General features: G+C 37.5%; 1 protein-coding gene across 3 annotated transcripts in view; it reads right to left on the reverse strand.

Moving 5' to 3' along the window:
- The window catches only part of DENND4C (DENN domain containing 4C), a 127,762-nt gene extending 110,062 nt beyond the window's left edge, over nt 1–17,700 (reverse strand). For 2 of the 3 annotated variants that reach the window (XM_045840127.1, XM_045840125.1), the window contains exon 1: nt 16,771–17,183. The gene's annotated coding sequence lies outside the window, so the exon portion shown is untranslated. Of the gene's footprint in view, nt 1–16,770; nt 17,184–17,472 lie in introns of those variants that run through there. The other variant, XM_045840126.1, reaches the window with a different exon arrangement.
- Between the last annotated feature and the right edge of the window lie 745 nt (nt 17,701–18,445).

The raw sequence follows: 18,445 nt of genomic DNA on the forward strand, positions 1-18,445 counted from the left end.
TGCTAGAAACAAGACTGAGAAGAAAGTGCCATATATCAGAAAAAAAAAAATCACTTGGTATGGTATCCAGAAAACCAATGAAGTTTAAAAAGAAAAAAGGGACTGATCAATCAACTGTGTTGAATACTGATGAGAGGTAGAGTAACTTTAAGATGGAGAATAATGACAAGAGTAATTTTAGATGGTAGGGGTGGAGAGGAACCATCCTAAAGTGAGTTAAAGAGAAAAGGCAAAGAAAGAAAGAATGAGTGTGAGCAATTCTTTTTGACAAACTTTGCTATAAAAGAGAAAGGTAAGTGTGTATGTGTGTGAGAAAGAGAGAAAATGAAGCTATTATAGCATATTCATATGCTTACAAAAATGATTCAGCAGGAAAGAAAGATCATGCAGGGGAGAAAAAGGATGACTCCAGAAGCAAAATCCTTAAATAGACAAGAGGCTGCAGCACAGATGGAGGGACCAGCATATATGTGGCCAACAGTAAGGAAAGGAAAAGATATTAAATAGACTTACTAGTAATGAAAGTGCAAGAGCAAAACGACTAGACAATGCTGATCTGAGGGCACATGTTTACATTTGTGAACATAAATTTATATATATATATGCATATATTTATACATACACACACTCACATTATGTCAAAGCAATAAAGAAAGAATTTCTGAGGATGGCACATCTCTATCAATGTTTTTTAAAATGTCCATTAATTGTAACATACAGTCAGATTAAGAACCAATTGTTTTGTGTGTGATCATGGAAATGGATAGCTGAAGCAGATTGGAAAAGAAACCTGAAATCTGCAGATTCAAGAACTTCTGAGGAGGCTTTCATCTATTAGCCCAAATATAAATAAAAGCATGAACTATGTTAAAAGTATTTTACATGCATTAACTCATTTCATATCATAACAGCTCAACATTTTTAATGATGAGAAAGAATGGTGGAGAACAGTGTACCGAATTAAGAGTCCTGGGTTGCACACGAAGTACTATACGACTGTTTGAAGATGGACTGTGGTAAGTTAAATGTTATAAACCCTAAGGAAACTACTTTAAAAAAAAAAACAGATATATGGCTAGTAAACCAATGTGGAGATAAATGGAATACTAAAACATACTCAATCCAGAAAGAAACAAAGAACTGATAGGAGAAGTTAAAGACAAAGAACAAGATAACAGATTCAAAACCAACTACATAGATAATTTCACTAAATTTAAGAGGCCTACCATGACAAATGAAGACATATAAAAATGTCTATACAAATATTCACAATAGCACTACTCAAAATAGCCAAAAAAACACAGAAACACTTCAACGTCCATCAAGTCATGAATCAATTTTAAAAAATGTAACATATTTCCATGCAATGTAAATTACCTGGCCACAAAAAGGAAATAAGTACTATTGATACTAGTTATAACATGGACAAACACAGAAAGCATTATGCTAAGTGAAAGAAGTCAGACACAAAAGTCACATATTGTTGTATGACTGCATTTATAGGAAATATACATAATAAACAAATATACCGACCAGTGGTTGCCAGGGTCTGGGGAGTGGAAATGAGGAATATGATCTGCTTAAAGGGAAAGGGGTTTTATTTTGGGGCAATAAAAACATTCTGGAACTAGCTAGTGGTGATAGCTGCATAACACTGTGAACATACTAAATGCCACTGAATTGTATATTTTTAAGTTGTTAAAGTGGTGAATTTTATGTTATACAAATTTTGCCAATTTTTTAAAAAGATTTTATTTTAGACAGGAGGAGGGAGGGAGGAAGAGAGGGAGAGAAACATCAGTGTGTGGTTGCCTCCTGTGTGCCCCCTACTAGGGACCTGACCTGGCCCACAACCCAGGCATGAGCCCTGACTGGGAATCAAACTGGTGACCCTTCGGTTTGCAGGCCATCACTCAATCCACTGAGCCACACCAGCCAGGGTTAAATTTTGCCAATGTTTAAAATAAGGAATGAAGTACTGATACATACGACATGAATAAACCTCAAAAACATTATTGTAAATGAAAGAAGCCAGTCATGAAAAAGAACATATTATATAATTTCATTTATATGAAATGTCCAGAATAGGCAAATCTATGGAGGCAGAAAATAGATTGGTGGTTGCCTAGGGCTGGGGTGGGAAAGACGGGATTAGAGACTGCTAATGAACACAAGATTTCCTTCTGGAGTTATGAAAATGTTCTAAATTGGGTTACACTGATGACTGTAAAACTCTGTAAATATGCTAAAAACCACTAAACTATATCTTTTAAAGGGGTAAATTATATGTTATATAAATTATATTTCCATAGAGCTGATTTTAAAAAAGAAACTTTTGTTTTGGCCAGGTAACTCAGTTGATTGGAACATCATCCCTTACACCAAAAAGGTTGTGGGTTTGATTCCCTTTTGGGGCACATACATAAGTTACCAATTGAATCCTTGTTTGGGCACATATGGGAGGCAACCAATCAATGTCTCTCTCTCTCTCCCCCCCCCCTTCCTCTCTAAAATCAATACACATATTTTTTAAAAAAGAAAGAAATTTTAAGTGGTCTGAACATTCCTATTTAAAAAACTGTTAAACTGAGTTAAAAACAAGACAACTCTAAACTAGCTATAGGAAATATGTTTTAATTATAAAAACACAAATGCATTAAAAGCAAAAGGATGACTGACCTTTAAAAAATGGGCAAAGGTAGTTCAGTGAAGAAAGTGCAGTCTTTCAACACATAGTGGTGGCAAAATTGGATGTCCACATGCAAAAAAATGAATTTAGACAGTGACCTTACACCTTCTACAAAAAGTAATTCAAAACTGATTATAGACCAAAATATAAAATACAATAGTATAAAACTTCAAGAAGAAAATATAGAAGAAAATTTATGTGATACTTGGTTTGGTGATGAATTTTTAGATACAACACCAAAAGCATAATCCATGAAAGGAAAAACTGATGAGGTGGACTTTGTTCAAAACTTCTATTCTATGAAAGGCAATGGTAAAAGAATGAAAAGACAAGCCACAAAGTGTGAGAAAAATATTTGCAAAACATATTTGATAAAGGACTGCTATACAGAATATACAAAAAACTCTTGGAACTCAACAGTAAGAAAACCACCCAATTAAGAAGTGGGCAAAAGATATGAGCATATATATACCTTCCCAAAGAAGATATACATATGGCAAATACATGTGAAAAAATACCTTCATTAGTCATTAGAAAAATGTAAACTGAAATAATTAGATACCAATACACACCTATTATAATGGCTGAAATTATTTTTTAAACCCCCAATACCAAATGCTGATGAGGAAGCAAAACAAGAGCTTTCACATTTATTGCACATGGGAATACAAAAGGGAACAGCCCCTTTAAAGACAGTTTGACAGTTTCTTACAAAGCTAAATATGAGCTTTACTATGCGGTCCAGCAATCATGTTCCTAGGTATTTAACCAACTGATTTAAAAACATTGTCCATGAGGTGATTAACAGAGGGAAAGCAAGGTGGGGAAAGGAAGAAAATGGTATAAGAGGGATAAATGGTGATAGAAGGAGACTTGATTTGGGGATGGTAAACACACAATACAATATACGGATGATGTATTATACAATTGTATACCTGAAACATATGTAATTTTATTAACCAATGTCACCTTAATAAATTCAACAAAAAATACATGTATAATTCAGAAAAGTAAAATAAATTTAAAAATTAAAATTAAAAAAATAAAAACATGCCCATGCAAAACCTACACACAATATTTATAGTAGCTTGATTCAAAACCACCAATAACTGAACACAAGAAAGGCATTCTTCACCCTGACTGATGTGGCTCAGTGGTTTGGATATCATCCCATAAACTGAAAGGTTGCTGGTTCAATTCTAGGTTAGCTGGGCCACACATGGGCATGTGTAGTTGGGGGTATGCAAGAAGCAACTGATCAGTGTTTCTCTGGCACACTGCTGTTTCTCACCCTATCTTTCTCCCTCCATTCCCCTCTCTATAAAAATAAATAAATAAAATCTTTTAAAAAAGACACTCTTCAACAGGTAAATGAATATACTGTGATACATCAAAATAGATGATCCAGTAATTTAAAAAAGAAGAGCCCTGGTGAGGGCCTGCGAATCAAAGGGTTGCCAGTTGGATTCCCAGTCAGGGCACATGCCTGGGCTGCAGGTCAGGTCCCTGTGGGGGGCACTCAAGAGGCAACCACACACTGACGTTTCTCTCCTTCTCTTTCTCCTTCCCTTCCCCTCTCTCTAAAAATAAATAAAATCTTTAAAAAATTATAGTTATCAAGCCACGAAAAAATGTGAAGAAAACTTAAATGCATATTACAAAGTAAAACAAACAAACAGCCAGTCTGAAAAGGCTACACACTAGATGATTCTATTCATATGACATTCTAGAAAGGGAAAAACTACAGAAAGAATAAAAAAACATCGGTTGTTTCCACTACTTTGTGATGAGGTAGAGAGTGTCAAAGACTTGAAGTACATGGGATTTTTTACAGGGGAAAAACTATTCTGTCTGATACTGCAACAGTGTATACATGACTTTATGCATTTGTCAAAATTCACAGAACTTTGCAGCACAGAGCGTGAGCTTTAATGCATGCAAAATTAAAAAAAAAAAAAAAAAAAACATTGAGGAGGCCAAGGTATTCCCTAAAGAAATACGGAGTAAGTCAAAAGAATGTAACTGTATTACAAATGTGTGAAATAACCTTACTGAAGGTGGTGGGAGGGGAAAGATGCTGACCAAAGTAACTTTACAAGGGAGTGGAGTCTATAAAATTAAAGTCAAAAGGAACTGTAAAGAGGCACTCTAGTTGATAAAACTGTTTCCCACAAAGGTCTGAGTTAACAATTCCAGCACTGCTACATATGTATATTGGGATTAAAAATTACGTAAATGGATGATGAATGGTAGGATCCAGATTTCCTCCTGCCAGAGTAGGAATTTACAGCTAAACAAGAGGACATGACTAGGGCGATCCATGTGGTAATATATTAAAGTTGGAAACTCAGTACAAATTCATATTTAGCTTAATATAAGTACAGATGTTATAAATAGAAAGCTTTTGACTTCTGGTCAAGATGGTGGTGTAGACAGACATGGCTCACCTCTTTACACAACCACAACAAAATTACAACTAAAATATAGAACAACCATCGCTCAGAACCAACAGAAATCGAGTTGAATGGAAGTCTGACAAACCATGCAATTAAAAAAACCACAACCATCCACACTGGTAGGGGGAGCACGAATGCTGAACGGGCTGGTCCCACATCAACGTGTGGTGGATGACAATTCAGGAGGGATATCTCAGGAGCAAGGGGTTCCAGACCCACACCAGGCCCCCCAGTACAGGGTTCCTGTGACAGGAAGATAAGTCCCCACAACTTCTGGCTGCAAAAAAGTATTGAAAATTGAGTTTGTGGAAGAAACTGCTAAAGTCCCAAGTACTTCCTCTTAAAGAACCCACATACAGACTGACCTACTAAGACTCACTCCCTCCCAGCTCCAGCACTGGGGCAGCCGCTTGAGGGGCACCAGTGATGTGCATGGGGAGGCTCGGGCATCTGGCATCAATGCAATCAGAGGCTACTGTCTTGTTCCTGGGCCCTCTCCCTACTGAGTCAGCAGACTGGTGCAGTATCTAAGAGTCCACCAACCTGGCTAATACTGTTTAACCGGCCTTGGAGATCCCCAGATACTCTGCTCCACACAATTTACAGGCCCACCCAAGCTGCTTTTCCTTATGAACAGCTGGTCTTGGCTCCTGCTTCACAACTTCCTAACTCCTCTCCAACAAGTAGCAGCTGGCCTCAGTGAGCCCCAGGTCTGGCACTAGCAGCCTAGACTCACAGCTTGCCTTTGCCTGGGAATCTCCAAGCCCAGCACAAGTTAGCAGCCATCTCAGACTGCCTTACAGCTCAGGGAGGGTGGCCCAGGGCAAACGCTGGTGTGGGCTGATGTTGGCCTGTACTATCCAGGAAACCCCAAGGTCAGTGTACCCATTGAACAACTACAGACCGCACTGGAGCAACACCACCCTGACCCTGCACAGCTGATCCTCTTTGGAGGGTAGAGATTGGTAGTAAATGGTCACAACTAGTCTTTGCAGCTGACTGGCCTGGTAAATATCTGCCATTGATCTGACAACAGCAATCAATGCTCAACTGCAAGATGGTGTACTCAGCCCACACAAAGGGCACACCTGAATATCCAACTTGGGTGATATGGGAGGCTGTGCCACTGGACCCTACAGGACACCTACTGTATTAGGCCACACTACCAAGACAGAGTCAAAGCAACTCTACCTAATACATAGAAACAAACACAGGAAGGCTGCCAAAACAAGGAAACAAACATGGCCCAAATGAAAGGACAGATCAAAACTCCAGAAAAAAAGATAATCAAAATGGAAATAAACAATCTATCAGATCCAGAGTTCAAAATACTGGTTATGAGGATGCTCAAGGAATTTAATGAGGATCTCAGCAGCATAAAAGAGATCCAATCAGAAATGAAGGATACACTAACTGAAATAAAGAACAATTTACAGGGTAACCACAGTACAATTGATGAAGCCAAGAATCAAATCAATAATTTGGAATATAAGGAAGCAAAAAACAAGCAATCAGAAAAACAAGAAGAAAAGAGAATCAAAAAATACAAGGATAGTATAAGCAGCCTCTGGGACAACTCTAAGCAATCTTACATTTGCTTCATAGGGGAGCCAGGAGAAGAGAAACTAGAAATCTATTTGAAAAAATAATAACAGAAAACTTCTCTACTTTGGTGAAGGAAGTAGACATCCAAATCCAGGAAGCACAGAGAGTCCCAAACAAGATGGACACAAAAAGGCCCATCCCAAGACACATCATAATTAAAATGCCAAAGGTTAAAGTAAAGATAAAGAGGGGAGGATGTAGGAGAATGGGTGAGAGGTGAGGGGATTAAGAAGTACAAATAGGCAGTTACAGAATAGCCAGGAAGATGTAAAGTACATTATAGGAAAAGGAATAGCGAAGAACTTATGCGCATGACCTGTGAACATGAACAAGGGTGAGGGATTGCCTGATGGAGTGGGGGTTTTGGTGGAGGGGAGCTTAAGGGGAAAAAATCAGGACATCTGTAATAGCATAATCAATAAAACATCACTTAAAACAAAACAATTACCCCATTCAAAAAAATAAAGATTTATAGACATGTATATAATAGATTAATATACACAAGTATACTCCTTGTTCAATCAGCTGAGAAACCCTAGAAGCAATGACACTCTAGTAGAGTAGCAATCAGCATACCTAACTCAGAGATTTTGGTTTCTAACACCATTGTCCATAAAAGGAATTAAGGCTTCTTAAAGAAATGGGTGATTGATTTTAGGATTGGAAAAGGAAGTATACAAAATGAGTGTGGGGCATTTTTTTTTTAGTACCAGAAAGTAAGTACTCAAAAAATAAGCAAATAGTCCTTGGCCAGGTAGATCAGGTTCATTCTCAGACCAGAGCACATACAAGAAACTAATGAATGCATAAATAAGTGGAACAACAAATTTCAATGTTTTTCTTTCTCTCTTTCTTTCTCTAATTCCCCTCCCTCACTCCCTTCCTCTCTCCAAAATCAATAAATAAGTTCATTTTAAAAAATAAGCAAACAAACCAACCCACACTGATGGGCATCTGTTAAAGAAATACAGGCGCCAAATGAACAAGCTCTCAATAGCCAAAGCTGGAATAATTTAAGTAAAGTAGTACTGGATTATAGCCCAAAGTATAAAATAAATATCTGTAAGTCCATACTGATATAAATCAATGATATTAATAAATTAATAAAGAAAAAGAGACAAATGTCCCAGGCAAATTAATTCCAAATAATCTATGTAGATACTCTGCCTTCAAAAAATGACTATAACTCCTTACTGTTTAAGTGTGGGAAGAGCTTAGTGACTTCCTTCCAAAGAATACAGAATGGAAAGGACGAAGAAGGGACTAATACTACAGTGGAGAAACATGGAAAACACTACCTCAGCCAGGTAATCAAGATCACCATCGAAGTCATATATCATGTTGACAGTATGCACCCTGGATATAATATCATGACAATGGCACTTAACTGCTGTGATTTTCCTCACAAAACCCCATAACCTGAGTCTAATCCTAAGAAAAATATCACAAAAATTCTAATACAGGAAGGGATATCCTACAAAATGCCTGACCAGTACTCCTCAAAACTGTAATGATCATCAAAAATAAGGAAAGAGAAGTTGTTATACCCAAAAGTAGCCTAAGAAGACACAACAATCAAATATAATGTTATATCTGGATGGGATCCTGGAACAGGAAAAAAAAGATATTAGGTGCAGAACCAAAGAAATCTGAATAAACTATAGACTTTAGTTAATAATAATATATCAATATTGGTTCATTAATTAATATGGTAACAAATAAACCATATTAATGTAAGATGTTAATACTAGAAGAAACTAGGTCTGGCTTATAAGGAACTCTGTAAAATCTTAATGTTTCTGTACATCTAAAACTGTTCTAAAAATATATAGTCTATTTTCAAAAAGGTACAAAGATTGAAAAAGATATAACATGCAAATTTTAATCGTAAGAAAGCTCAACTGGCCACATTAGTAACAGGCAAAGGAAGACTTCAGAACAGGATAAAAAGAAACATTTCATAATCACAATAAAATAGTTAATCTATCAAGGTATAACAATACTAAACATGTATACACCTAACAAGAAAGTATCAAAGTCTATGAAGCAAAAACTGACAAAATTAAAAGACAAAATAAACAGATCTACAATTAAAGAGAGTTCAACAGTCCTCACTCAGTAATTCATAGAACAAATATACAGAAAATCAGTTAGGATACATAAAATTTGAAGAACACTATGAACTAAGCATATTGAAATTTATAGAACACTCCACTTAACAATAGCAAAATAGCTCTTTTTAAGTGCACATAGAAAATTCACCAAGATATACTATATTTTGGCCCATAAAACAAGCCTGGATAAATGTAAAAGAATATAAATCATATAGGATATGTTTTCTGACCAAAATAGAATTAAATTTAGAATCAATAATAGAAAGATAGCTTAAAATCTCCAAGTATTTAAAAATCAAATGACACTCTTCTAAATAATCCACAGATCAAAGAAGAAATCAGAAAATATTTTGAACTTAATGAAAAAACATAAAGCAACTTGTGAGCTATAGCTAAAGCCGTGTTTATAAAAAAATCTATAGCTTTAAGCACTTATATCAGAAAAGAGGTTTTTAATCAATGATTTAAGTGTCCACCCATCTTAATGGTTTTAAGATGCTAAAAAAGAAAAAAGTATTAAACCAAAAGTAGAGGTAAAAAAAACTAAAAGCATAAATAAAATTGAAAGTGAACAAGAAATAGCAATAGAAATCAATATTTGTAAGTCAAGGAAAAAGCAAGAGGGAGGAATTACTAATATGAGGGATGGCAGAAGGTAATCATTACAGATTCTTTAGACACTAAAAATATAACGAGGTTATAAACACTTCCACGCCAATAAATTGAACAACTCAGAAGCAAATCTAAAGATTACCAGTAACCACTAGAAATAAGAAGCAAGGAAAAATTCTTTCCTATACCTCACTCAGAGGGAGCATGTACCTGCTGACACCTTGATTTCACACTTCTAGCTTCCAGAAATGTGACAGAACACATTTCTGTTACTTTAAACCACATGGTTTGTGGTGATTTAAGGCAAGCCTAGGGAAGCTCTGTGAATAATATTTTTTAAATATTTTGGATGCAATGGCATAAAAATGTATTAAATTTAATGTCACTTGCTACTTCTTAGTGTGGGGCTACTGGAAAACTTAAAATTACATATATGGCTTAACACTATATTTCTAGTGAATAGCACCAATTTAGTAGCAATAAGATAAGAAAAAGGTAAAGGTATACTGATTGGAAATGAAAAAGCCAATTTGTCTTTTTCTGTAGACATTATGATTGTGCATGAAGAAAATCCTAAGAAATCTACATAAAAACTACCAGAATTAAAAAATGAATTTAGTAAGGTAACAGACTACAAAGTCAATATACAAAAGAATCAATTATTTTTATAAACTATTAACTGAAAAATTTTTTAAATATAGTATCACTTACAAAAAACAGTATCAAAAATATAAAATACTTAGGGGTAAATTAAGTAAAATATGTACAGGACCTATAAAATGAAAATATTACAGAAAAAAACTTAAAAAGAAAACAAATAAGTGGAGAGATAAGTGATGTTAAAGTATCGGAAGACTAAGCATCATTCAGATGTCAATTTTCCTCATAAGTTTTTTTTTTGGTAGAAACTGACAAGCTCATTTGACAATTTATATGAAAATGCTACAAATCTAAAATAGTCAAAGCAATTGTGAAGAAAAAGACAAACTGAAGGATAAACACTTCCTAATTCTAAGACTTGCTATGAAGTAATAGTAATAAAGACAAGATAATATTGGTATAAGGATAAAGATATAAACTAATGAAAAAAAGAGAGAGACCAGAATAGACCCATACAAAGAAAAAAATAAAAAGGAATCAGCTTGCATATAACTTCCAAACTAGTAAGAGGAGGGCAAAGGAGGGGGACAGAGAAAGAAAAGGAGGAAGGGAGAAGTTCTACAGAAGAAAATAAAAAGGTGCTATAATAATTATCTTCCTATCCAGATAGGGTGATTAGGAGAAATCTCTCAGAAAATGTAACATGTAGATGGATAGCATATACAAGGGCTCTAAGGGAAAGAACCTGATAGTAGGCTGGTATAACAGATGCACAATAAACAAGAGAAAGATAGGCTAAAGAGACAAGGCTTTCAAATCAAAGAAAAATGTCTGTATTATATAATAGTTCTCAATTCTATTCACTTTTTCATCCATCCCTACCACTGCTGTTCTCAATCCTCACCTAGATGCTTTCAAGCTGTTCTCTCAATCCATCTTTCACAATAGATCCAAAGATATTTAACAGCTTAAAATCATTAAGTGGCTCCCTGTTCCTCACAATGCATGATCTTAATTTCTTATCTGACTCTTAATACCCTTCATGACATAGCTTACTCCCCAATTGCCTCCAAAACTACTCGTGCCAAACAATAAATTACTTAAATAGCATTTAAATACTGGGTTGGCCAAAAAGTCTGTATGTTTTTTCCCATAAAAGACACTTTTCATTTTCACAAATAATTTTATTGATTTGTATACTGTGAGTATGCCAGCTACCCTCTGCGTGGTAGAACATTGATTGTTCTCAATTAATGTCTCGATTTGATCACTATCAACTTCAACTGGTCTACCCAACCCTGGAGCATTATCCAGCAAGAAATCTCCAGCACAAAGCTTCACAAACCATTTTGGACCCATTTTATCAGTCACAGCACCTTCTCCATACACTGCACAAATTATTTTTTTGCATTTCATTTGTGTTTTTACCTGTCTTGAAATAATAAAGCATAATATGCCAAAACTGTTGCAAATTTTCTTCCATCTTCAATACTAAAATGGCTACACAAAAATTCACCAATTTTGGTAAGTTTTTTTTAATGATTACTGGTATGACAGTTATCATAATACAATCTAACAAAATTGTTTCAAATTAAGTTAAAGACAACTAAGCACTACTAGAGCCATCTTAAAGAAAAAAACAAAGTTTTTGGCCAATCCAATAAAATCCATCAGTCTTTCATTACTTGGTGCCTTTTAACATCATTCTTCAAGTTCTAAATCAAATGTCTCCTATGTAAGTCACCTCTAATTGCCATAATTAGGTATTTCCCTCTTCTCATGGCATCGCTTGCTCTATTCTAGATTTGTTAGGTTATAGTTATGGTGCTTACTTATGAGACTGTTTATCATACTAGACTTTAATATTCAGACTGTATGTTATTCATCTTTTTATCCCTAGCAGGTTAGTATCCATTTAATAATTTTTACATAATTAAAAAGATATTCACAGCTCTTGTGCTGTTATATTTAGGCATCACTAAACTAAGACATAAAGAAACTGCTAAATACACAATTTAAAAAATCAAGATTAAAGGAATGCTTTAAAATATTTCACACTTTTATAAAAATCCTATAAAAAGACTTTTCTGTAAGTCAAAAGATTATAAATCGAGATTTGTAAATGTAAGGTCTGATTGAAACAAGGTTCACTTAGAAACATATACCCCACATATTACAGTAAGAATTAAGAATTCTTAGAGGAGCCAAGGTCAGGTAGCTCAGTTGGTCAGAGCATCTTCCCCAAATGCCAAGGTTGCAGGTTTGATCCCTGGTCAGGGCACCTATAGGAATCAACCAATGGGTACTTGAACAACAATTAAAAAAAAAAAAAGAATCAACCAATGAATGCATAAATAGTTGAAATGACAAATCAATCTTCCTTTCTCTCAAATCAATGAATTTTTTAAAAAAAAACTCTTATAAGAATATTACTTATTATATTGTGTAAGTAAAATTAATAGACACAGAAACTTGTAGTAAGTCAGTAACAGGGAGAATTAAGAATTTATATTTTGATTTCTACTTGATGGATTCAACTCAATACATTCATCTACAGTTTTCCACCTTGCTTCTTAATTTTAGTCTCAATTAAATACTGTAATATAGGAGCCCTAATGATCCACTGCAAAGGAATTAGTTCAAAAAATATTTATTTTTTTAAAGGTGAAGGATTAAGAAGTACAAATTGGTAATTCCAAAATAGTCATGGGGATGTAAAGTATATGGTAGATACTGGGTTGGCCAAAAAGTCCATTGCTTTTTTTTCTGTACAATCGCTCTAGTAGTGCTTAGTTGTCTTTCACTTCACTCGAAATGATTTTGTTAGATTGCAGTGTAACAGCTGTCATATCAGCATACACTTAAAAAAAACTTATCAAAATGGGTAAATTTTGTGTAACCATTTTAATATTGAAGATGGAAGAAAACACACAACTTTTTCAGCATATTATGCTTTATTACTTGAAGAAAGGTAAAAACACAACTGAAACACAAAAAGATTTGTGCAATATATGGAGAGAGTGCCCTGACTGATCAAAAGTGTCAAAAGTGGTTTGTGAAGGTACTTGGTATTACTGACATTTTGGCCAAATAATTCTTTGCTGTGAGGCTGTCTTATGCATTGGAAGACATTCAGCAGCAGCCCTGGCCTCTACTGACTAGAAGCCAATAGTGGGAGATAGCCAACACACTCAAAATATCCAAATCAATAAAGCTATTGGTGAAAATGAAAAATGTGTCTTTTACTTTACAGAAAAAAAAGTGACATGCTTTTTGGTCAACCTAATATATACTTGATAATATTGTAATAATTATGTATGGTGACAAGGGGTTGTGGAAATATTGGGGGAACATATTATAAAGTATGTGATTGTCTAACCACTATACTGTACACGTGAAACTAATACAAAATAATATGTAAACTATAACTAAAAATTTTAAATGGAATATTTTTAAAAAATAACTTTTTTAATCCTCACCGAGAACATTTTTTTCATTGCTTTTAGAGAGAGAGGAAAGGAGAGAAGAAGGGAGAAAGAGAACACTGATGCCAGAGAGAAGCAACCATGGTTGCCTCCCATAGGCACCCAGACCTGGGATCATATGGGGTACATATAAGCCTGAACCAGGACTGGGGATCAAATCCTCCACCTAGTTATGTGCCCCAACCTGGAACTGAATCCACAACCTTTCAGTTACTGGACAATGCTCCAACCAACTAAGCCACACCTGCCAGTGCAAAAAAAAAAAATCTTTTTCAAAGATTTAAAAAGAAATTTGTCTTGGACCATATGTTAGCAAAGCAATTTCATTATAGCATTATTTTAAGAGTAAAAAATAGTGGAATTACTAAAATGTCAAAAAATAGGAAAAGGTTAAACAAACTGTACAGTAAAACTATTATAAAACCGTAAGAGTAATATGCAGCACCAAGCAAAACATGTTATGTTTAAAAAGACAATTATATAAATATTGACAACAAAATTACAAACAAGATATAACTAGTAATATCATATCAATATATTATGCTGCATACCCGAAACTAATATAACATTGAAAAAAAGAAAATAAATATTTTAAAATATGTATTATACAAGTATAATAGAATTAAAGTACAAAAATGTAAATGTACAATAAGATAATTAATTTTTTTAATTTCCTTTAATTATGTTATATTCTTTTACAATGAAAAGATTTTCAAATATCACCTTTGGCTCTATTACTCCTACTTACATAAGTACTACATACAAATATAAGTAGAAAAAATTTAAGTTTATAAACTACCTAACATTGCCCCACAAAAATACTGTGTTAAATTTCAAATAATAATGCCAAAGACCTACTGGTTCACAGCAGCTATACTATTTACAACTCTTTCTCCAAATTTTAACTCTTATAAAGTTTTTAAGCATTAAACTTATAAAGGGATCTCCAATTCCAACAAAACATCCCATTACTACAAGTCTGTCAAACTGACAACCTGAAAGAGATACAAATTGTGGCACCAGTATAGAGAAGATAAAATTTTAATCCATGTGTTGCTATGAAAGCTTATTTGCCCTAAGTTTCAGTAAACATTATATTGGAAATTTAAATCAGAAAGACCAAATGAAACAACCTATCTCTGTGACTCAGCAGCTTTCTTTTTCACTTTACAACCTTGTGCTTAAGTTGCAAGGATAAGACTGAAACCTAACTTTCAAACTGAGCGGCAAAGTCATTGTACAATCATTATCTGTCTTGGCAAAAAACTCCAATGAAAACACAAAATGCTTCGGTCTTTAACTGGCAGATATATAAGGAGGAACGGTGCCTTGTTGGGTTATTATTTACCATGCAAAATCCCTTATGTATAGCTACAAATTAGCTTTTATTGCAGATACTTAACATGTTTCTTTCTAGAGAATACCTCAAACAAATAACTTCCAAGACTAGCACCATGAATTGTTACAGCCTACACATCACTGGAGTTCCTTGTAATTTGAAACATTTGCGTTTTTAAAATAATCTCCACAAATCAACTCTACTGACAATTTTTTCAGTTGAAGCTCAAGTTTATACTACGAAATACTACATTTACTCTCAACAACAGGATGCACAAATTTACAAATTACTCGAGTGTAAAATATTCCAAAATACAACTTCAACATTTCTATCATAGATTTTTACTATCCAAATTAACCAGTCTAAACAGTAGTACACTTAGTGAGGTACAATGGCCAAACTCAAGTGACATTATCAGTTCCCTAAAATCAGTAATGCAAAAATTCAGATCCCTAATCCAAAATATCCACAGGAGACACCAATGAGGAGAAAGTGTAGACTGAGTTTGCCATTACTAGAAAAACGAGTCACAGCAAACTATGTGAGGCTTCCGCATGTATACAAATCGAAGTTCATTTCTGAGTTCCTAGTCCCACACCAAAAAGGCAGTTCACTAACTTTTTTTAAATACCAAGAAAATAAAATAGGTGGTTTTTTTGCATGGTTATATTGATCAATAAATGGTATTAAGGCTCAGAGATGTTTTCCTTTTGTAACTGATTTTGCTCCTTTATCACGGGTACACAGAAAACTGCTCTGCATTTCAGATAACTGCTTAATACACGTGATCACCTCAAATCAAATATTTGAAAAATTAGCGCCTTAGCACAAATATTCTCCCCATCTTACAACACTACACCTTTCAACTTCTAAACCGGAGACCGAAAGTGAAGATCTACTTCTGTAAACTGGAGCCTCAGGAGACCGCCTTAACACTGGTTTGCACACAAGCAGGCAACTTCAATTTAGTCGATTTTCCAGACTACAAGGCCTAACAAATCTGAGGAAAACACACAGACTGCTGAGGGCTCCTTACTGAAGATGACACTTTCCCTCACATTTGCACAAGTAACTGCGGTAACTGCCTTATTTTGCCATGTGAAACAAACACATAATGGGGGGGTACTATTTAAAAACTGGGTCATTCCTTATTCTGATGAAACACGGTCTTCGGGAGGGAAAGGTCCATGAGGCAGAAAAGGGGAAATAAAACAACAGCATCCTCGACACAGAAAAGTTACAGCTCATTACAAGAGTCAGCACTAAGCGCTCATTAGCTGGTTTTGTGTTTAGTCACTTAGAATTGCACGGAACCTGCCTTCCTTAAAGTCGTCCCCAACAAAGAAGTCCTGAGGGACGACTAAGGTAAGGCAGAGGAGGAAATGCTCTCAATTCACCTGTGACACCTGCCCAAGCACCCAATTCTCCCGCGATTCCTGTGGAGAATCCCTAGCTCCACGCCTGCCTCGGCCACCACCCCCTCAGAAACTGCCCCATGCCCGCCCTTTCCCCATCTTGCCCCCATCCAGACAGCAGTCGCCCCGGTAGTCCCCAGGGCCCAGGCTCCTCGCGCTTCCACGCAAGTAATTCTCAGGAACCCGACGGCGCGGAGAGGCCCTCCCGGGCACAGCCTCTCCCCATCACGCCCCGCAGGCTCCAGGGACTCCCTGCCCCCGGAAGCCCCTAAGAAACTAGGCCGGGAATGCCACCCGCCGCCACTCTCCGCCAGCTCGGGCACCCCATCCAGGTAGGCCTTCGGAACTCCCCACCTCCCAGTTGCTACCTGCCCAGTGCCCTCCCCGCTCGGGAGCACGGGCCCAGGGGGTGCACACAGGGATCCTCCGCAAAAGGCCCTTCGCAGCAGACTCACCTGCCTCCTGCTCCTCCTTCAGCGACACCCAGACACAGCCCCTTTCTGGGGCATGAAAGCGCCGGCTTCGCGGACTAGGGGCCCTGGGTAGGGCCAGGCAGGACCCGGCGGGGACGTGCTCTCGCGGCCGCCGCCGCAGCTGCCGCAGTCGCCGCCACGGCCCTTTCTGCGCCTGCGCCGCCTCAGAGGCGAGGTGTTGAGGGGCACTGCTTGCAGGGAAGGGTAACGGCGGAGAGAGCGGACTGGCGCCGGCGCCTCTTCTCACAGGAGCCCAGCCTTACGGGCCGCGGGTCGCTTAGGAGCCGCCTGAGGCACGGCCGTCCGGACAGCTGACGGCGTTTCTGTTCCCTTTTTTCCCTCTCTCCTTCCGCCCCTTTCCACAGAACAGCACTTTCCTCCCCTCCTCCCTCTCCTTTTCCTACTGCGGAGGCGGGTGGAAAAGGGCGTGGGGGAAGGGTGGGACAGGGAGGATGCGGGGGCGGGGCAGCGCTCGAGCCCCGCCCCGGGGAGGGCCGAGGCCCAGCAGCTACAGCTACAGCTACATCTCCTCGACCAGCGCGACCCCCGCGAATGCGGGTCACCAGCTCAGTCAGCTAGCGAGCCCCTACTCCGCGTCTGAGTTGCAGGGCACTAGCAGAAACTGGGGAGGAGAAAGGGCCCAAGGCACTGCCTTGCACCCCTTCCTTCCGGGCCCAGACTCACCTTGTGTTGTAGGTTCATTACTTTGGCCTCAGGCAGGTGGCGGCTGCTTCTCGGATATTTTAAAGGTGGGGAAAGTGACGCCGAATCGCTCAAAGTCACTGAGGAGAGTGCAAGGAGGGATGCAGGTCCCTGGACAAGAAGATCCTTCCCAGGATGGGAGTTAGAATTTCCACACATGACTGTGGGCCTCCGAGGCCGGAGAGAGGCCCGCCGACTGGTGGTTCCCAGCTGCAGTGCCGGGTGACAACCCTTGGCCGCGCTCGGCGTCACCACCTCGGCCGAGATTTCAGAACGGGAACTCCGAATGTGGAAATCTCATTTAAATCTCTGCTCTCCTGCTTCCTAAGTATAGCTTCCCTATCCGCGAGAAATAAGGCAGGATCCTTTTGCCTTAATGCAAATCTTGCAAGATATTTTTGACAACGGTTTAAAGTTACAGTGAGAAAGAGTAACAATTAGTTATTCGATGAGAAGCAAACGGTTTGAAACAAATTAGGCAAATTGTTACCTCCTGCCCCTCCCCCGCACCCCACAATTTGGCGGGGGACTTCACAGATTCCCTGTCAAGTCAAAATTGGATCTGGTAAGATTTGTGTACATTTAATGAGTACTCACATGTAATGACAGTTTTCCTGAGAATCACTCTCTCACTCAATCTGTGTTTTTTACAAGAAGTATGAGGTCTGACTTGGCTGGTGTGGCTCAGTGGGTTGAGCGCCGGCTTTTGAACTGAAATGTTGCTGGTTCAAGTCCCAGTCAGGACAAATGCCTGGGTTGTAGGCCAGGGACCCTGTTGGGAGCCTTTTGAGAGGCAACGGATATGCCTCATACACTGATGTTTCTCTCCCTCTCTTTCTCCCTCCCTTCCCCTCTCTCTAAAATATATAAATAAAATCTTTAAAAAAGAAAAATATGAAATCACACCTTGGTTGTGAGGGCCCTGTTGTCAATTTACTTCTGAAGTTTCTTGCAT

The sequence above is a fragment of the Phyllostomus hastatus genome, unplaced genomic scaffold (genome assembly GCF_019186645.2).
Source record: "Phyllostomus hastatus isolate PE091 unplaced genomic scaffold, TTU_PhHast_1.1 phas_contig_34, whole genome shotgun sequence".
Lineage (NCBI taxonomy): Eukaryota > Metazoa > Chordata > Mammalia > Chiroptera > Phyllostomidae > Phyllostomus > Phyllostomus hastatus.